General features: G+C 38.7%; 1 long non-coding RNA gene across 1 annotated transcript; it reads left to right on the top strand.

Annotated features, from left to right (window-relative positions):
* Positions 1-108: 108 nt before the first annotated feature.
* On the top strand, positions 109-22037 carry LOC140699413 (uncharacterized). The gene is made up of 6 exons (XR_012077565.1): positions 109-385; positions 12555-12875; positions 16707-16772; positions 18891-19135; positions 21572-21712; positions 21841-22037. It is a non-coding gene; the product is annotated as an uncharacterized lncRNA (long non-coding RNA).
* Positions 22038-22573: the final 536 nt, after the last annotated feature.

Raw genomic sequence — 22573 nt, 5'->3', positions numbered from 1 at the left:
CAGAGAGCGGCGGGACCGCGCGCGCGCGGCTGCGGGCTTTCGCGGGTGTCGAGCGCGCGCTGGGCTGAGCTTCCAAACGACGAACAGATCCCGAGAAGGGCGCGCTTCTCTTCGCGGCTTCCCCCTCCCTCCCCTTTGCGTGCTGCGCCTTCTCTCCCTGCTTCCTGGTTTTTGTGTGGGAAGGACTCCTGAGAATGCCCCTCCCGGCCTGGTAGCTCCCGTCAGTCTCGCCTCCGTGCTCCCCACAGCAGAGACCCTTCTTCTGCCGCTACGGGACCGAGGGCCGCGAGGCCGCCTGTGTGTTAAATTTACTGCTTGTAAACTCCAAGGGCAGAGACCGCAAAAGAGCAGCGCCGGGCTAAATGGCCTGTTGAGAATCAAACAGGTTAGAAATCCCTCCAAGAGTCTCTGCGGATGCAGTTGAGCTCATTTCTAGTCTTTGCTGCCGCAAACTCCGCGGTCCCGCCGCGGCTTTTCTGCTGAATCTACCTGAAAAGTTAGATTCCTTAGGTTGGCTTCAAATCTTTTCGTCAAATCTGAGAGAAAATGTAGCCCAAGGAAACTTGTAGTGGTGCCACAATAGGAATCAGATCAATCTCTAAATACGATTGGGTTGGTCCAGAACTGGGGTGTCTGAGGCAGAGAGGGCCCTTGCTGAGTACTGGGTAGCAGCATCCTTCGTCTAAAATAATCCTGGTTTCCTGTGTGGTGCGGTTCCGTTGCTGTGCAAAACAAAGTTAACTCAGTTGGGTGGAGCACTGGGTTTAGGAAAAGACAGTTGAGTAATTTCTGAGTCACATGGAAGTTGGGAGTTTTAAGGGGCCCGTGTTTTGAATCCCGGGGAATGGCCATTTTAAACGTTGACGCTTTTTACTAACATCTGGTAATTATGGCTTAGAAGTAGCCAGGACCCAGAAGAAATGAACTGAGCCCTAAACAGTGGAAAGTAGTTACAGAACCTGAAGACAGCCTAACGCGGTGATTAAAGACGTAAATGTTGGAGTCAAAGTGCCTGGGTTCAAATCTCAGCATCATTATTTTATGTGCTTTGTAATGTAGTGTCTCTGTGCCTCATTTTCCTCATCTGTTAAGTGGGCATAATAGTATCAACCTCCTAGGGATTGAAAAATGAGAATTCGTGACAGGCAGTGAGAATGGCGGTAGGTATCTAGGAAGCACTCAATAGTTTTCATGTTATATATGCAGCTATATTCACTACTCATTTGATTTAAAGGAATGCATTATATAATTCTTTCATGCCTTCACTTATCTCTCCCCGCAAAAAAGCCACAGATTTTTTAAAAATGCTGTGATCTGTAGGATCCCTCACAATTTAAGTTATAAATAGCAGAAAACTTGGAGCCTCCACATACAATAAATAATATATTCTCCTAAATTTTTCAAAAAGTATATAAATTAAGCTCAAGGAATTTACAGAATGAAAGTGAGAACTTACAATTTTGTGATACAGGTGTTACCTCAGCAAGCCACAGGTCTCAGTCTGTACATTTGTTTCTCCATTTACTCATCCATTAGCACCAGTTTTTCATACTGAAAAAAGTAGTGATTTGTCCTGAACTAGAAGCACAGTGCACACTCTGCATATTCTTTACACCTTGGGGCGTAAAGTTGGGTTGTTTTTATGATTCCCGAAAATCAGCTGCTCCAAAAGCCTTTTATCATTACAACCTAAGCTTAGAGCTGTGTTTTTACTGGCTGCATAAAGGAAAACATCTTGCCTTGCAATTGTTCTGACTTGCTTACATGAACTGGTATACTAAATGGGATTGTTTTGGCCAGATTTTCAAAGAACTTCAGAACAAGTACTCATAAGAACCAGTATTTCAGAAATGTGCATTTGGTGACCTACATTTCTGACTTCCATGTGTTAGAATTGAATGATTTTCCCATATACAAGTTTGCATTTTACTTATTCCATCACATGCTAAAATGGAAACATACATTTCACTCTCAATTTAGGTAAGGGATCTGGAATATAGTTCCTATACTTTTCGTTGTACCTTTAGATAAAGCCTAGCAACCATTTCCATGTCTTTAAGAACTGTAGTCTACTGGCCTATAAGGAGTTTGTTGTTTTCGATGCAGGACATTGTGTGTTTCATATGAAACTTTTCAGTCTGGGAAAAATACTGCCCCAGAGAACCAGAAGGCAAGGACTCTACTCCACCATAGAGAACAATTTGAGCAATAGAATTCAATGATAATAGTAATTAATACTAATGTAGGGCAGGCTTTCTCTGTGTTTTTAAATTTCTTCAATACCCAAGGCTACTGTTAGACGCTTTATTATTCATCAGGGAGTGGTAAAGTGCTTCTTCTGTTTGTTCTTGTCTATGATTATTGTTGGTGGGATGATGACATAAACCTAAAAACCTTTATGAGGTTTTTTTTTCCTTGTTTAATAGCAGGAAGAGAATAGTGAATAGTCCCTTTCTGTCTCTGTCTCCATACAACCAAGGGTACACACACTTTTAAGCCACAATTTAAAATTTTATTGCTGTAGATTTTTTTAAAAAAATTCTTGGCTTTTGCATTACTTTAAAAATCTTAACAGTAATCTCAGGGTGACCTAAATTTCTTTCCATTGACTTTTCGATATTAACAAAAATGTTCGTATCATGTAGACATAGTATCCACAGGTATTTTTTAAACAAAATATAAATACACACTTTTAAAACCAGAATTAAAATCCACTTGAGTGAAGAACTTTATAAAATCCACATGATGAAGTTGGTTTATAAAGTCCATTAGGACAAGTTAAACTAAATGTATAACACTTATAAGAAAGTCTAGTAAATTCTCTCAACTGGCTTTCAGTATTTCTTATGACATTTGTATATAAGTTGAAAATCACCTTCAAAATCTCTCCTCTGGGTTTCTCTTGCCATGAATTCAGGTCTCAATCTCATAGACCTAGCCATGGTGAAGAAGATGTGTTTTAGTGCTCCGTCATCTCATAAATTTTCCTTTCAGTAATTGACAAAATATTTCTGTTTCTTTTTTCTGTTACCTAAATATCTCATATGGAATTCTGTAATGTGTGATTGATTCATCTGTAGAGACTATTGAAGACTTTGATATCAAAGGGTGACCTTTGAGGGTAAACTGTATAATCATCTTTAGGATTTTATTTTAAACTTCAAGATGAAAGAGCCCTTGACTTAGCTCTTAGGCATGCCTGAGAGGTTGCCTTACTGAGTAGGATGACTACTTCAAGCATGGAGATATGGGGAAGGTCAGTAGTATTAATGTGATTAAAAAAAAAAACTGTTCACCACGAGGCAACCAGAAAATTTGTCTGGTAATTAATATTGAGGGTAATATGCTGAACAAGAATCTAAAGAGCTCCTTTCACCTGAAGTTCCTGTCCTTTTATTCTATTAGCTCTGGCATTTTGTCAAGTCCATTAGAGACTAGAGAAGCAAGAGTGGCTGTGATTCACTGCTGTTAGTGGGGTGTGTTCTCTTGAAGAAGAATAGAGTGATTCACATGAAATTAATAATGGTGAGGAAGGGGGTAGGGTGTGGGTGAGTGGGAGGGTCATGGCAGAGGAGTTAGATTGTGGAAAAGTAATGGTAATAAAAGTATTGCTCCAGGCCACATCTTTCTTAGATCCTTTATTAACTCAAAAATGTCACCCCTGCATTCATTTGGAGAAAAAAAAAGGCAATAGATATAGGCAATAGATGTCAGCAAATCCTTAAGCAACAGAACATGTCTTATAATCATCTTTAACCACCTGAAGTTTGAGAGATAACAACTCCCAAGATAATTTCACAGTATTGAAATCTGTTTGAAGTGCCGGTGAAGTCAACTCAGTTTTCTACTCTTGCCTCTCATTACTGTTTTAGCTTTGAGAATATAAAAGGTTCTTTTTGGTGATGCTTTTTTAAGATGGGGGAGTAAGAGTGTCTATGAGTACCAGGAAAATAAGGAGTTAAAAGACCATTCTGCCATGTTCTGTTGAGCTTTGGCTTCTGCTCTTCCTCCCCTTGGCAAACTTTGATGCTAAGTATAGTTAAGTAGAGAAAATCTGTGAATCAGCCTATAACCAGAAATTTTCTGGCCCAGTTCAGGATCTGAGAGCTAGACTGACACTTAATCCCTTTCCCACCACTGTCAAAGACAACGTAAAATGTCTTAGATTTTCATCATGGACCTTTATGAACAGTACCATACCCACTGAATGCAGAAACCCTGACAGAGAGGTCTGAATCCCCAGGGAGGATCCCTTGGCGAGGCATGATCAAAGGTGGGGGAGGCGGCTTGAGCAAAGTCATTTCTTCCTTGATCCTCCCCATTCCACCTCCAAGGTCATGCCTAGCGCCCATGTCTCCTGCACTGTGTCATCTAAGTTATACTGCTTGTCAATAACATCAACATTACTCAGCTCTCCATCTCTGCCACACCTCTATGGCTGCTAAAAAACAATGTGAGAAGTTTAATAATGATTCTGGTGACCCACAATCAGCAAATGATAACACTATTTTTTATAGTGAAAAATATCTTTCCCATGGATAGGATCCCGGAAAGGAAACATACAATACAGCCTATGTTCACCCTGACGTGGTTCTCCAAGATTTCATCCAGCTATTTAGACTTTAAAATTAAGACAGATAATACTTTTCCTTTAACAGTGTACACCTTTAGCTCAAACTCTTCCCAACCCTTCCACCTCCCAAAATTTCCCCTTTTGTGCTACTCTGGTTATTATTATAGCAGCTATCAAGTACCTAATCATCTCAATTATTTTTCACTTGATGTAAGTGACTAGCTCTGAGTCAAATTATCCATTTCTTACAGCCACTTTCAGACTTTTATTTTTTTTAATCAAGAGAGAGTTACTTAATTGTTTTCCAATACTCCATAGTACATGGGAATGATGGCTTACTCTATCCCCATTGTACTGTTAACTCTCTTCTTTACACTCTTTTGTAACCTGTGAATCGATGCCCTTTTATAAATGCTGGATATTGAAAACTCAACCATTGTGTTGCTGAAGATCTGCTGTAAGTGCTGTTCATACCAAGTGCAGGGATAACATTTAGCAGCAAAGATGGTCTTGAATTTTGAAAGCCTGTCACTTGGCAGATAGCAAAGAACACAGATTTGGGTTTTGGTGGCAGGCAACTAATCATGTCCACATTTGTTAAGCAAATTTCTATGAAACTATAAATTATAAACCACCCATACATTTGAAAAAAAAAAAAAAAAACAAGCATTACTACAGGTTGGCAATATCTGAAATGCTTTCCTAGCCTAACACTAGGCCATTGAAATAGGGTATTTTGAACCTGCATGTACAAGTTTAAGATTTTTGTAAAGCTGCCAAATCTTTAATATAACAATAATTAGCATAAAGCTTGTGCAATTAAGCAGCCCCAAAAGGAATGAGTTTGAATCTTTGGCAAGATGTTCCTCTTTTTAAAAAAGCAGTTTCCCAGTACATACTATTTTCACTCAGAGCTGTTTTATTCAGGTTTTGAAAGTATATAAAGCTGACCTTGTTTCATTCCAATAATCGTCTACAGGGATGCAATTTCTTTTAATTTTCTTTTTTTTAAGGTTTATTTATTAATTTAAAAAAAAAAAAAGCTTTTCTAATGAAGGTACTGGGTATTGACCCAGGACCTCATGCATACTAGGCTAACACTCTACCACTGAGCTACAGCTCCCTCCCCCCAGCAATTTGTTTTTAGGATAAATCAATCAACCAGTTTCACCCAGCACTACAACCCTGTCTGCTATGAATATTTTCCATTTTTATAGTTTGAAAGAATCAGGCTTACTGCTTCCCTCAATCTGGATAGAATTCTTCCATACTCAGAATGGGATTAAGTCCCCAAAATAAACTCTAGAAAGAGAATTCATTTCAGAAAAAGAAATCCATAGATATCAAACAGTAGATGCAGTGAGCCAGTACCTGAAGTGACTTGATTTTAAGGAGTGAAAAATAGCATGTTATCACAGATTTGAAAGACTGCAGGTGAGAATTATGTAGACTATTGAGAATACCTATGAGGCTGAAATTGGACATTTACACACTAATTAGCAGCTCTCAAGGCAAGCCTTCCAAGCCCATCACCTTTCAATCAATAACTGCTGAAGCTAAGATTACAGGAAGCTTTCCTGGACCACTGCGTTTGTAGCTGAAGCTGTCCTCAAGAGCTCAAAATTCACAGCCAAGAATTATGTAGGAGAGTAAGGGAAGGGAGGGAGACGTCTTTACTGTATGTGTCTTTCCCTTAAAAAAGCAAAACAAAACTTGTATTTTAAAGCACTATTTTTTATAATCAGATTTCTGATTATAGGCTTGTTTACTCCATACCACAAATTATCCTACAGATTTAACCTGGGTTTTGAGGTCCAAATAGCAGATCAAACACCACAAAAACTGAGCCCATTTAACTGGGGCTGAATTCTGAGCATATCATGATTTCTTAACAAGAAATGCATTCTTCATATTCTTAAGACCCTTTGATAGAATCGACTACAAAGGATTATGGAAGTTCGAGATTTTATGATTAATAAAGATGTAAACATGCATGATAGACATAGGTATACTTTCTTAGGACTGATAGAGTATTGTAATAATCAGGTTAAATTTGATTATATTTTGTAAGTGAGATAAGCCACATTTTACAGTTGGTGAAGTTTTAGATGAGTAAGGCTGTAAAGCCACAGACCTCACTCACTTGATCTTTCTTTGGCCTTCCAAACCTTTTCTTTGCTGATTTTTGTTGCCGTATGCAGTGAGTTGAGAATGAAATGGGCTGTGGTCACAAATTGTGAAGGTGAGGTTGCTTAAATCTGTACTAAACATGACATAATCACGGGTTAGTTTAAATTGGGGAAAATGGGGAAGCCATTTGGGATTTTTATTTGAATACAAGTTTGGTGAATACAAATGACCCACATTGATGTTTACAACTCTTTTCTCTGATTCACCCATTTCAATGGAAATTATGGCTGCAGCAGGGGTTCAGACTGAATCAGAGCAGCGAGTTCTTTACTGACCCTACCACTGACCATTAACGAGCTATGTGACTGGCAGGTTCAGTTAAATTCTATGGCCTCAATTTTCTCATTTGTGACCCTGTCAAAACTACCGTTATGATGATACTATGGAAGATGTACTGGTGCTGAAGATGGAAAAGTAAATATATATTTTTAGGAGTTTACAAAATCCAAGGACACGTAAATTCAATCAGTACCAACCCTGGGGAAAATTGTTACATGGAGGACTTTTTTCTTCAATGACCTTTCCTTCCTCTTAGCAGCCCTCCCACAGCAGCTGAGTCTCACTCTCCCAAGCCCAGGGTAGGCTCACTCCCCTGACCCACCACTTGCCATTGCAGGACACACTCCTGGCTTACTCTGCTTGCTTTTACTGTCATCTTCTGGAACTCAAGCCCTTGCCTTTATTAACATTTGATGCTTACCTGTAGATACTCAACAAATGTGTTTTTAATGGATAAATGTAAGGGTGAATGGGTTAATTATTTAATTAGTAACCCAAAAGGTGAGATTTCCAAACAAGATAAGAAGAGTGACAGTGTAGCAGTCTAATACAGGGAGGGACAGGAGTATTAACAGGTGTCAGGCCTTTTATTGTGCCCTTCAAATTACTGACAAATTACTCAATGTATCCCTCTTTAAAAAGATTAATGATGATAAACTAAATACGGTCAATACAAGCAAAATGCCTAGTGACTTTAATGGCATGGTGAATGAAGACTGAGTTTTGGGAAAAGCAGTTGTAAAACCCCCAGGCAAAATCCTGTATTTTTAAAAAGATCTTGCATTGGTGGTGGGAATGTAAAATGGTACAGCCACTGTGGAAAACAGTGTGGTAGTTCTTCAAAAAACTAAGCATTGAATTACCATCTTGTGAGACAATAGAGAGGTGAGGAACTGGAAATGGTGTTAATAACTGATCAAGCCTACATAAGAAAGGCTCCATAAAATCCCAATTAATAGGGGGTTCAGAAAGCTTTCAGGTTTATGAACACATCCACATACCAGGAGGGTGACGCACCCCAACTCCACAGGGACAGAAGCTCCTGTGCTCAGGACCCTCCCAGATCTCACCCTATGCATCTCTTCATCTGGTTGTTCATCTGTGTCCTTTATCCTATCCTTTAATAAGCTAGTAAACTTAAGTGTTTCCCTAAGTTCTGTGAGCTACTCCAGCAAATAATCAAATCCAAGAGGGAAGAGGACATGAGAACCTCCAATTTGTAGCCAAATGCGTCAGAAGTTGTAGGTAACCTGGGGGCCTACTAACAGCAATTGGCATCTGAGGTGGGGGAACAGTCTGGTGGGACTGAGCCCTTAACCTGTGGGATCTGCTGTTATGTCCAGGTAGACAGTGTCAGAATAGAGTTAAATCATAGGACACCCAGCTGCTGTCACTGAGAACTACTTGGTGTGGGAAAAAAACCCACTGTTTAGTGACTGAAAGTATTGTGTGCACGGTAAGGTGTCTCTCCTTAGAGACACAGGCAGAAAGGTTGGATTTTTTTTTCCTAAAACACATATGATCCAGCAATTCCATTTCTTGGTATAAACCCAAAAGAACTGAAAGAAGGACTTGAACATATTTGTACACCCATGTTCATAGCAACATTATTCACAAATAAACAAAAGGTGGAAACAACCCAAATGCCCGTCAGCAGATGAGTGTATTAAACAAAATGTGGTATATACATACATGTATTACTCAACTTTATAAAGGAATGAAATTCCAATATATTTAGCAACATGATGAACCTTGAAAACATTATGATAAATGAAACAAGGCAGACACAAAAGGGCAACTTATATAAATCTATTTGTATGAGATACCTAGGAGAGTCAAATTCATAGAGACAGAAGGTGGAATAGTGGTTACCAGGTGCTGGGGGGAGAGGAGAATAGAGAGTTTTTGTTCAATGGGGACCGAGTTTCGGTTTGGGATGATAAAAAAAGTTCTGGAGATGGATGGTGGTGTGGTGATAGTTGCACAACAATGTGAATGTAATTAATGTTACAGAAAATACACTTAAAAATGGTGAAGATGGTAAATTTTATTTTATGTATATTTTACCACAATCTCAAAAAAAAACTCCAGAGAAGAATATTCTCTGGCATAACTAATATCCATATTGAACAGTGTCTCTTTCGGGAAAACTCAAATCTAAAGCTTTCAACTGCATGTCGTATGATTTCTTATGGTTGCTTTTGTCATTGGACCAAAAAAGGCTACTTTCACCATGGTGGAAACAGGCACTAAGATGGTCTGCCATTCTGGTTGATGCTACCAGCCCTCCGGAAGTGGTACCTTTGAGTTGCTTTGTTCACAATGGGTTAGGTTTTAACAGGTTTGTCTTTTTCGTCCTTTACCCAATCCTCGTGTGAAAGGCAGCATAATTTTCAGTCTGTGTGGCCAGGGAAGAGAGTAAAGGTTAAATCAGTTCCATGGAAATCCAACCATAACTTCAGCTTCAGGGAAACAAATCAAGTAGTTAAACAAGAAGTGAGTATATGTTGGGCTATATTCAAAGAACGCTTTTATCTCCCTCCCTGGCGTCTTCTAGCTACAGTTAAATGATTTTCCTCTTCTAAAGCACCCTGTGAGTATCATAATACATACTTCGCCATGGGCTGTTTGAGAGCAAGGACTGTGTCTTTGATCTCTGTGTCCCCAGCATCTGCACAAAAGGCTTAGCAGATTTGGGGGGTTCAGTTGGGAGATAAAGTGCCAACAGTACAGGGAAAGTGCTTACAGAGTCCCCGGAAGCCTAGGAAAGCTTCATGGGGAAAAAAGCTATATTAGAGCTATATTTTATTGCCTTCACAACAATCCAAATAGACTCTTCCTTCTTCCTTTTTGATCAACATCTTTTTTTTTTACAACTAATTCTGTAAAAAAAAAATATATTCTGTAAGTATATAGACCTAATTACAGGACAGAGATACTCCTTGGGTAATACAGTGATAGATTTATGACTGAGAAGTTTTTAAACACCTAATTAAAGGACCTAGGGACAGGTTTGCAAAATACAATGAGTTGTTATTTTCCACTCTTGTTGCTGTACATTAGGTCATAAAGAAGGAAGTATAGGTAGCAGTTAAGAGAATGGACAGTGGAATCAGACATACCTGGATTTAAATCTCAACCCTGCCTTTATAAGCCGTATCAGTGGTGGCATCACTTAAATTGTTTCCTTATACTATCTAAAATGGGGTAATAATATCTACTCCATTAAATGTAATGAAGCAGAAAATGTGCTCCATATGGAACTCAGCAGGTAGCAACACTCAACATAATGGTGGTGAAGGTGGTGATTACCTTAAGCCGAGGACAGAGGCACATGGCAGGCACAGGACAAGAGAGCTACTTGATGAAAGAACTCTTATCTCTTTCATTTAGCCAAAATTTCTCAAATTGTGCTCTAATATTACAATGGTATTCTGTGAGCCACAGATAAAAATCAGATTAGGGTGATATTTTCTAAATGTTTAGGAAAAATTTAAATAAGAAGTAGAATGCTTCCAATTATAATTTTTTTCTATATACTCTTCTGAAAACTTTAGTGTCTGCTAATGGATGACAGATAACAGAATGAAAAGGTAGAAATAAATATTAAGAGGAAACATCGATAAACTGATATATTTGAAATGTTTATTCAACATTCAACAAGTATTTGTTTTATGAAAGGTTTTATTTTTGTGTATGTGTATAGACTTGTAAACATGTAGCTTGGTCACTTTTCTTGCTAACATTCTTGCTCCCAGTGACAAAATTAAATGTGGCTTTGTTTCATGCTGTTCTGCAAAGAGCACCATATCATCTCCATGCTCCAGCACTTGCAGAAGCACATGGTCTGTTAGTGCTAGAACCCCATCTTCTGAAGCTTGAGAGTCCTGGTTTTTAGGGCACCCTTAAGATTTTACTGAAGTATCCATGCAGAGCCCAACTCTTCATCTCCTAACTCCTCTTATATTAGAGGAGCAGTGCCTTACAAATACAGAATGTATCATTAAAAATCTCAGTTGCTATACATTTCTGTTACTTATGATATATACTATGAATGAGTGCATCTGTACCTCCTGGAGTCACTGTATATGAGGATAGCCCAAAGAGTGGGAGTAAGAAATGGGAAATGTGGAGGAAAAATGTCCTGCTTTATCCTGTGCTCTTCACCAGTCATCCTCAAGGAGACACATTGGTGAAGCTCATAGCTTCAGCAATGAACAAGGTAGCTATTCAAATTTTGGAAAACACAGATGATTAGATCTTGACTCATCTCTGTCTCAGAACTCCTCTGAGGCTCAGAGTAACTTGTCTATTGCTTGTTCTTGACAAGTAGGTGAGTTAGCACATTTCTAGGTATTGACTGTCATGACTGATCTCTGAGGACTACAGGAAACCAATCCACTGAGTAGCCTTGGGCAGCCCTCACCTCATGGTGTGGCTGCCGTGTTACTTCTTCCATGTTTATCCTACTAAGTTTTCCATGTTTATTTAGAGGCATGGAAGAAAAGGATTTGGAAATTTCATTATCCAGAAACAAAATAGCTCAAAGAATATGGCATGAATTTTGGAACCCAAGTCTAGGTTTCTCCAGGTAGTCTCCTAGTGTTGAAGGCCTGGATGAACACTTCAGTTCAAGTTTCATTTTTGCAAGTCATGCTTCACATTCAAGCACCTGTCATAGTCATAATTTTAATTATTTGTATTTGTACTAGTTGCTTATCCCAAGTGCTTGTTTCACTGCTGTGAAGTGGAATCTGAAATGCTAAAAAAATTAGGAGGAGCAATCTCTCTTCTAAAGGCTTCTGTAACCCAGACCACAGTTTGATTTATAAGAAAAGCTTGATGGTTAGCCCTAGTTTTAAGGTAACAATAAGCATTTCTACATATTAGCCATACATACATGTATATGTATATATAATTTTTTTAAAAAATCCTTGTAGGAATAGAGCTATTCTTAGAGCACTTTTAGGTTTACAGAAATATTGAACAGAAATTACAAACAGCTCCCATATACCTCCTCATTTCCTCTTCCCACCAACCACACAGTCTCCTCCATTATTAGCATTTGTGTCATTAGTGTGGTACATTTGTTACAGTTGGTGAATCAGTATTGGTACATTATTATTAACTAAAGTCCATGTACATTCTATGGATTTTGACAAATATATAATGACATATATCCACCACTACATTTGAATGGATTTTTAAATTTATTTTTAGTTTAATTTGGTGTTTGGTTTCTTAGCTTCATGCAGTTTCCATGATATTTCTTTCCCATTACTGATTGATTTTGTCTTCTTTACAATTACAGCTACTTCCCAGATATGATGTAAATTTCCTTTAATGCCATTAGCCAACGTTTTGAATCAAATAATATCAAGGATTTAGGGCCAAGTATTTGGGCAAAAGAAGTTGCTTCCCCAGCCTAAAATTTTAAGGTTTGCCTACTGTCCATTTATCTTCGGTTAGGAGATGCATCAACATTATGGTGAAAGATTCTATTATGTTTCAGGGAAGACTGCTGTGGGCCATTCTACCCTCAGCCCCCACAGTGAGGAGCACTGAGTCACTCTGATCAACACAAGGTTCAAGACAGGATGTGCAAGTTCTTACTCCTGGAACAGTCATCTCAAAAGGCTTAGTACACCCTACAACATGAATATCAATCATACTCCACCTGGAGAGGGTCCAGACAACAGATTTCTTCTCCGCTTCTCCCTCTGCATTTCTCGGGGCAGCACCTCAGAAATGACTGACGTTATGACAGGAAAGGAAGATAACTGTTCTCACCTGCCTTTGTTTACAAAGAAGCAGCAGGCAGTGGTGACTTCTAGTAAGTATATGGGACTAACGGGGAAAATCTAATGACTGCATTTTGGTCTTAGAGTGAACTTTGTTGGATGTGTAATTATAAACACTGGATTAGAGAAAAATCCACTTTCTAGTCATTGAACAACATACTCGGAGTGTCAATTATATGTTAGAAGAGAAAGCAGATACACTCAAAGGTGTTCAGAATGACCAAAAGCCCTGTCATATAAACACGATCCAGGGAGTTCTCAAAGTATCCTGAATTATATTTTTTCCCTCTATCACCCATCTTTGTTGTCTCCATCCACCAGATCATAAATCTTGTTTAGAAACAGCAAATATATAGACTTCTTTTCTGAAAAGATTCTTCCCTGATAAGAATACATCATGACCTGTTGGTTCAGATGTGGCTGAGAAGGTCTCTGAGATACTGACAAGCTTCTCCACTCTGAGGCCAAATCTGTCCTCTGATGAATGCCAATAGCTGCTTCCTGAAGTGCAAGGTTCTCAGATGTGTTTAGGTAAATAGAGCTGCACAGATATAAACACTGGTAATGGAATGCAGGGTGCATCCATGGAGGCAGTGATTTGTGGAATATCAGGATTCATCTAAAAATTAGCTGTCTGCTCGTTTCATTTGCTTTATTAAGAATGAATGTGTTGTTCTCATGTGAAAATGATTCTTGTCTCTGAACTCCAATTTTTTAGGACAGTCTTTGGAATTGTATGGGGTTGTTCTGAGCCCCAATATGTACTGTTGCCTAATTGCCTTGTGAGCACCATGCCTGAAGGCAACAAGCTGAATTGTGTTTTCAATATTCACTGATACTAGAAACCTACAGAAGACTCTCAGTGCAGTTTGCACTGTGTGAATAAGCATGTATCAGTGCTTGTACTGTTTTGTTTAAAAGATTGCACAGAAGAATATTTCAAGTCTCTGCTTCAGAGATTTCAGCTGGAAGGGAATCTTCTGTTGCTGGTTTTCACATCCTGCCTCACATGCAGACTGAGGGTGTTAGTTCACAAATGCTTGCTCATTTATATTTCAGTAAAATTCTACATTTCAACAGAAAAACCTCTCCCAGGCGTGCCAGGAATCTGGGGTATATAGACTAGTATTCAGCACAGAGGGCAGGTGCCTTGGGAATAACAGGTGCTTTCACTGGAGTCCTTTAAGCCTTTTTTTGGAACAAGTGTTGAAAAAAATAATTCTCTGGAAAATGCTCTTTTCACTGATCTAAACACCCTTCAAAATTACCAGATGTCAGCATGATTTTTACCAAGCCCCTTACAATGACGGAGTAATTCTAACACATTTCTCTGTAGGCTAGAACATACCTCCCACAAATAAAATCAAGGAGTGTCTGCATCTTGCCTTTACCTGAAAATGTCTTGGGGGTACAGTTATGACATATCATCACTTAAAGAGATTAGCGCATCAGATTTAAAATAAGCTGGCAACAGAACCCAAAAAGAAAACATACAAAAAGTTACAAGACTGTAAAAACTCTAGGACCAGAAGAGCAAGTAAGATCTTGTCCTTTCAGCTACCTCAGGCAAAAGAGGGAAACATTCCCCATGGGAAAAACAAATGCATCTCAACCCCAGATCTCTGTTTCAGAGCCTCGTGTTGAGAATTATGAGGCTGGGAACAAGCGTCTCATCACATTTTTATTTTTGCCAGCTGGTACACAGAATCATGCTCCGTAGTGGAAAATAGCCCAGCTACTCCTATTATCTGCATGTGTGGGAATGGCTGGAAAGGTGGAAACATGCCCATTAGTCCCTTCTCTCGTTATGCTCACAAAACATGGAGAGTCAAACCCAAATTGGAAGCAGCTAATACAAGCTAAAAGGGAAAAGGAATACATTGGAAAAGCATTCTAGCTCTTCTCCGTAGAGGGCTCGATATGTATTCTATCCCTCCTGACTGGGAGGGATCCAGTCCAAAATTCCTTCTCACCATCCCATCCACCGTCCTCCTCTCCTCTTCCCTCTTTCCTCTTTGTTACCTTCATGATTCCCTTATTTTACTATTTTTTCCTCATACTTCTTTTCGGTTCTCTTTTTCCCCACTTCTCTCCTCATTCCACTTTGAATACTTTCTGGATTCTTACAGAGAGCATGATACAGGATGATACAGTATTCAGACCCGCCCTGCAGACACTAAGATGACTACCACATCAGGGCCATGACTGAGGGTGGGGGTAGGGGAAATAACAGGTCTGGCTTTTATCACATTGAGTTTGACGAGCCAGTGGGACGTTCATGGAGGTAGACAGTAGTAGTTGAGAATACTAGTCAGGACCTTGGAAGAGAGAAATTTTATTGAATGCCTGTTACACCATAGGCACTGTGTTTGGTGTTGGGAGTACACTGAAAAGATAAAACCCAGCCCATTTCTCCAGGGACTTTAAAAAGAAGAAAAAAAACTGGTTAAAGTGTTTCAAGACAATTCAAATGTTAGAGGTGCAGAGAGAAAAGTATGAGCAGGTGCTGAGGACATACAGAGCTCAAGTGGTTAGAGGAGGTACCCCAGGTTGGGGAATGGAGAGATGTCAGACCCTCAATTTCATTAAGCAGACCAGCCAGGATGGTGTCCATAGACATTGAATTTGGGCTTGGCCTTTGAAGCTCTACTGATACCAAATCATTCCAGCCCGTCTCACCCATGGGGTGTTAGCTTTTCTGCTTGTGTTCATTGTTCTCTAACTGGGTACTGATCTCACAGTAGTAGAACAGTCTCCATCTTTATGTGGGGAGGGGAAGTCCATGGCCACCTGTAAGGCTTCCTTCCCAAATTGTCGCAAGAAGCCTGAACTTTTTAGCTTCATCATCAGATTTAACACCATGCTGATTTTGCAAAATAGCCGATCCAATGATTTCTTACACTTCTTCCCATGAATTTCCTGGGCCCTAAAACAAGCCTGAGGGTGTTCTGGAGTGATTAAAGCTGGCAGTCTAATGGGCTGCAAGAACTTCTTGCGAGCACAAGTAGGTCATAACTGTGGGGATTTTCTGTTGTGTGAGATCAGATGAAATTAACTCTCTATTTCAGAAACATTTTCCAGCTTTTGTGATGAAATCTCCTTTGACTATTAACTTATCAGATCATGGAACTAATGGAGATCCCCTCGCACCCTACCCCAACCCCATTTGTCTGAGCATCAGAGGAAATTCTCCCATCTTTCATCAGTCTCCCATTTGTGTATTTCTCTCCTAACCTAAAAAAATCCTCGGTGGCTGATTAAATCAGTTAAGGTTTACATAAACAACTTTAGTCGCCAAGTCCTTTCTCAGATGCCTGACTTAACCCAGACAAACCAAAAATGGAAATCCAAAGGCCACATACCTGCAGCATTTTTATCCCTTTAAAGGGAAAGTACCCTTACTGCTTTTCCTGTGCCAAGAAATTTGCTCTCTACCCACAAGTTAATCCCTAAGAAAACAGGCAGCCTTGAATATTGGCAGAGCTTCTATATATAGGAAATCAATATGGCTGCCGTCAACTTGGGTATTTATTCTCATTCTGGGTTTGTTTTCCCAGGTTTTCAATTTAGATTGTCAACTTCCTTCCAAAACTACCTATTAAAATGTTATTTAAACTATAGTAATACATTATTAATTAATCACTTCTTGAACCTTGAGATACTCTTGCAAGCTACATAGGATTATTATGAAATACTTAAAAGTTGCTTCTTGTTAGTTTGGAGGGGAAAAGGAGGACCGCTTATTGGATCTTTATCTTTTTGGGGGGCCATTTAAAATTTTAATTAAATTCTCAAGCTACAGGCCAAAGAGGTGGAGTATTAGAGATAATCAGAAATGATTAAATTTTAGTACTCCATTTCAGGTGCTCTCCCTGCTGTGGAAGTTCTATTTAATATGGATGAAATGAACACAATCTGATAAACATAAGGTAGGTGACAAAAAACTACCTTATAAAACATAACTGACTTAATGCCACACTAACTATCCTGCCCTTTCAAATATCCTGTTAGTATGTCAGATAGCTGAGCGTTCTTTTTCCAAGAGAAAAGAGTGGTAGTAAAAATCATTAATTTTCAGGGTTATTCTGTGTAAGTTCATAATTAAAAATTGTTAAAACTTGCACAGAATTTTAATGGCATAGATTTGAGCCACAAATTTTTGGTAATTTTTAAAGTTCCTTGGCATTTAGAATACTTAAGAGGATCTTGAACAATTTTCCCAAATGCCATAGCAATAAGATGCAAACACAAAACCTATATCCTAGTCCTGACTCTACCATTAACTACTTTCACCAACTTATTTAGTTTATTTGGGTCTCAATTTTCTCACTTGCATCATCATCAGTTGATCTCTAAGGCCTCTTTGAGCTCCAAGATTTTATGTTAATATTAGAATTAATGCCCATTTTTAACTAAAATTAGTCTCAAAGAGTTTAGCATCTTCTAAGAATATTTAATCTCTTCATGGTACTTGTCAAAAGTGGGTGTCTATGTGGTCTTCACAATGAGGGAGCAACATTTGAGTCTTTACATTTGAGTGAATCACTCTCAACCTTTGTAAATGTAAATATTTCTTCTTAAGGCCAAAATATTCTGTAGAGTTCCAAATGATGATGCTTGTACTTTTGGAATCAATTGAAAAAGTGGGCAATGCCAGAGGGCTACTTTGACTCTATTAACAGTAAAAATGAATTTGTATTTTATTATTCACAGCAGCATCTGTATATATTTAATGAATACTATTACTTATTATTATGTACCTGTATTTGGAGAAAACTATTATTTATTATTAGGTGTCAGTGAGGATGCTTTCAACTTCAATAACCAACTCAAATTGGCTTAAATGATAAGGAAGTTTTTGTTCTCACATACAAGGGACCCAAAGTAGAGTGACTCTATGACTGTTCATTCAGATGCTCAGTGTTGCATTGAGGAGCAAGGATGTTTCCAATTCCCATCACCTCACTGTGGGGTTTTGCCCTGTGGCTGTAGTGCTTTAGCAGTTCCACATCAAAGCCAGATAACAATGTCCTAAAAAAGAAAAGGGCTGTCTCTTTTTTGTCTCCTTAGAAGCCATAAACCTTTCTTAAAAGTCCCTGGACAGGTTTTCTTCACGTACCAATGGCCAGGAATGGGTCATATTTCCTTTAATAAATCCATCACTAACAAAGGCAATGGATTAAGAATAACAATTTGGGAGAGAAATAGGGAGGCAACCACCACGACCACCATAACAGATAATGAATGCATTCCCAGGCTACACGGTGTGCTGTGCACAGACCTGTGGTAATAACTCTACATGTACTGCCCACTTCTGGAAATCCTTGGTCAATTCCTCTCTGTAAGACCAAAGTCCATCAACACTCACCACACTACTGATGATTTGTATTCTTCTATGGGGGAAAAAAATGAAATGAATAGTTCTGCAGAAAATTACCCTAACTTGTGTGTGCATCTTTCCTAAGGGACAAATCTCAGATATTGCAACAAATAGAACATGTACTGCTTTCTTACTATTTAATGTTGCTACTGAAAAAAAAAACCCCAGAAATCTGCCCACTGAACCAAGTCTCAAATGAGATCACAGAGGTTATGGTTAGATGTCATCACTGCCAATCATTTCTGCCACAAGAGTAGTAATACAAGAGGTCAGAACACTTGTTTTTTTGAACCAGTCACCTGATGGCAGGCAAAACCCAATGCATCTGCTCCCAGTCAAGTGGTGGGGATTCCAGAATAGCTAGGTCAAAAAAGAAGAAATCTTGGGGGAAGGGATAGCTCAGTAGTAGAATGCATGCTGGTCCTGGGTTCAATCCCCAGTACCTCCACTAAAAAGAACAAATAAATAAACCTAATTACCTCCCTCCCCCAAAAAATTTAAAAAGAAGAATTCTCACTAGCCAAAGGCTGGAACACATATGAGAAAAAATTTGAACAATTTGAAATATTGTATTGGGAAGATAATAAAGGAACAATGGAATAATCCTTTCATTGCCTAAGTCTCTTGGTGTCCTAAAATTCCCATTCTATATTTTTTTTAATTTTAGGATTTCCACATATACTTGGAATGTACAGAGTTGAAATGAGCATTGCTCCCACACTAGCAACAACAAAAATCCAGACGGAATATAAAATCATAAATTCCCTTGAACCCATCAGAGCGCTGAGTCTGCAGGGCAATTAAGCAGCCTGAAATTAAGGAAAAGCAGGCCTTTTTCCCAGGAGACAGAACACAAGTACTGGTCACCTGGAGCAGGACACAAGGGAAAGACCCTAGTCACCTTACAGGGAGGTAAGAAAAATTCAGATAAAAGCTTTAACCAATTTTGCAAGTCTTCTTTCAAGTATATATGAAACAATCCTGAAGTAAGACTCTTTCCAGGACATAAAACAAACCTCAACAAATTTAAAGGAATTGCAATCATACCAAGTATGTCCTCTGAACACAACATAAACTCAAAATTAATAACAGAAAATATTTGGAAAATTTCCCCAAATATTTTGAAATTAAATGGCATCCTCATATGTCAAAAAGGAAGTCACAGGGGAAATTAAAAGATATCTTAAATCAAATGAAATGCTAACAGCATTTCAAAATTTGTGGGATGCAGCACATCCTTAGAATATTTAGCAGTAAAGTTTATATTAGATGAGAAAAAAGAGCTCAAATCAATTATCTAAGCTTCCATCTTAAGAAACAATAAACAAAAGTAGAATCAGGCAGATGGGAGGAAATAATCAAACTAAGAGCAGAAATCAATGAAATTGAGAACATAAAAAAATAGAGGCTTCTGGTTTCCAGTTCTGCATGTAAGGAGTCACCATTCTGTCTAACAAGTAAAAATCTGAACAAACTGAAAAAAAAAAAATCAATGCTTCTTGGATTCCTAAGAGAGCAGAGGACACAAGGCAAACCACTATCCCCAAGACTGAGAGAGGGACAGGTGAACCCAGGGAGTCAGGGCTTACTAGGGCAGAGACTCCTGAGCAGAATCCATCCCAGGAACCAGTGCAGGGGTAGGAAAACTTGAACTGTAACCAACAAACTGCTAGAGACTTGGTGTGGGCAACTCTGAGAGTTGAAAACTCCAGGGGGACCCAGTCATAGAGTCCCCACAATATTGTGAGATTAACCTCCAGGGGCTTGATGACATTCCCACAGTAAACATTGGAGAAAAATCTCCTCTTTCTTCTGGCGGGAGGAGGAGAAAAGGAACCATGTTGAAATACACAGGAGCACTCTTACCAAGGCTTATCCTCAGGGAAAACTAGTTAACTGGAGTCTAACCTACTGGAGAATTATTACAAGCCTAATGACCTGCGGAAGGGAAATACCCAACTCCAGTTAACTCTAGCCATTCTGTCCCACCTAAATGGGGAGGGAAAAAAGAACAGAAACATTTATAAAATTTACAGCCCAGAGACATAAGCTCACTAAGATTGAGACCTAATCATAGGACTGTAGCATGCTCCCCCTCCCCCACACCTCACCACCACGTTGCAAAAGGCCTATATACAGCAGTTCCTCTTACCTGGTACCTCATGTCCAGCTATCAAGAAAAAAATTACAAGGCATACAAAAAGGCAAAAACACAATCTGATGAATCAGGCAAGCATTAGAACTAGACATGGCAGGGATATTGGAATTATTAAACGGGGAATTTAAAATACTAGGATTAACATGCTACGGACTTGAATTCACAAAGTAGACAGTATACAAGAACAGATGGGCAATGGAGGCAGAGAGATGGAAATCCTAAGAAAGAACCAAAAAGAAATCCTAGAGATTAAAAAAAAAAAAAAACCCACATAGACCATAAGGGAAATAAAGAATGCCTTGATGGGCTTACTACTAGTCTAGACACAGCTGAGGAAAGGATCTCTGAGCTAGAGGACATATCAATAGACTTCTCAAAAACAGAAAAGCAAAGAGAACAAAGACTGAAAAATACAGGTCTGTAAGACAATTACAAAAGGTGTAGCATACATCTGGGGGATACCCAAAGAAAGTAAAGAGGGAAAGAAGCAGAAAAAATATATAAAGCAATAGTGGCTGAACATTTCCCCAAATTCATGTTAAACACCAAACAAACCACAGATCCAGGAGGCTCAGAGATCACCAAGCAGGATAAATGCCAAAAAACTACACACAGGCATATCATTTTTGAACTACAGAAAATAAAAATAAAGAAAAAAATCCGGAAAGAAGTCTGAGGTTAAAAAAAAAAAAAACACCTGACCTGTAGAGGAAAAAGGTAAGAATTGTATCTGACTTCTCAGGCACCACACGACAGAATATTTAAAGTGTTGAGAGGGGAGAAAACCACCAGTTTTTGTGCCTTGTAAAATTATTCTTCAAAAGTGAAGGATAAATAAAGACTTTCTCAGACAAATAAAAATTGAGGGACTGAGTTGCCAATAGACCTGCCTTCCAAGGAATGTTTGAAGTAGTTCCTTTAGAGAAACGGAAAGTGATACAGGTTAAAAAAAACTCAGGTCTACATAAAGTAAGAAAGAGCATCAAAAAGGAATACGGAAGATAGAATAAAAACTCCTGGAACTTTCTGACACCTCAATCCAGAGGAATCCTTACTTCTTTGAGTCTTATCCAAAACCACTGAGCACAAACCCAAACCCTATAGAATGCCTCACCTGATGCCCTTCTATTGAAATGGCTCATAGTCCCCCGTGGTGTGTGAATAACCTTTTACAACTTTTTAAACTACAGGTTGAATAATGGCCCCCCAAGACACTTGGGGACTACCTCCTGGACCCTGTGAATATGTTATCTTATATGGCAAAAAAAGGCTCTATAGATGTAATGGAGTTAAGGATTTTTAAGATGGGAAGAGGATCCTAGATTATCCAGGTGGGTCCAATGATGTGATCACAAGCATCCTTATAAGAGGGAGGCAGGGGGTGGTATTATTGCTACTACTACAGAGATGGAACGCAACATGGTGACTGAGGCGAAATGTTTTGCTTCTGGCTTTAAAGATGGAAGAACAACCAGGAACCAAGTGGCGCAAGTAATAAACCGCTAGTAACTGGAAAAAGCAAGGAAATGAATTCCGCCCTCAAGCCTTCAGAGGGAGAGCAGCCCAGCTGACATTGTGATTTCTGGCCAGTGAAACAGATTTTGAACTTCTGATCTCCAGAACTGTAAGAGAATAAATGTGTGTTGTTTTAAGTCACCAAGTTTGAGGTACTTTGTTAAAGTAGCCCTAAGAAACGAATGCACCCATCTCATATAAGCCTATAAAGCTCTCAGTTTCCCTCTATAGAATAATACAGCGTAAACTCAAATTTTCATTTATTATGTTTTTATTTTCATGTAGTTCCAAATTTTCTTAACTTACTTTGTGAAGTTTTACTTATTTTTATATTATTTAAAGTTATGTAGTATAATTTCCAAACACTTGGAGATTTTCACCTTTTAGATGCTGATTCTTTTTTTTTCTGTTTTTAATATCATTTTTTGAGGTATAGTTGATAACAATGTTAGGTTACAGAGTGCAACATAGTGATTCACAATTTTTAAAAGTTATACTCCACTTTAAATTATGATAAAATATTGGCTATATTTCTTGTGTTGTACAATATATCCTTGTAGCTTGTTTTATACATAGTAGTTGGTACCTCTTAATCTCCTACCCCCATCTTGCCCCTACTCCCTTCCCTCTCCCTGCTGGTAACCACTAGCTTGTTCTCTATTAGATACTGATTAATT

The sequence above is a fragment of the Vicugna pacos genome, chromosome 11 (genome assembly GCF_048564905.1).
Source record: "Vicugna pacos chromosome 11, VicPac4, whole genome shotgun sequence".
NCBI lineage: Eukaryota > Metazoa > Chordata > Mammalia > Artiodactyla > Camelidae > Vicugna > Vicugna pacos.
The sequence above is the reverse complement of the archived record's forward strand: the minus strand, read 5'-3'. Positions and strand labels throughout refer to the sequence as shown.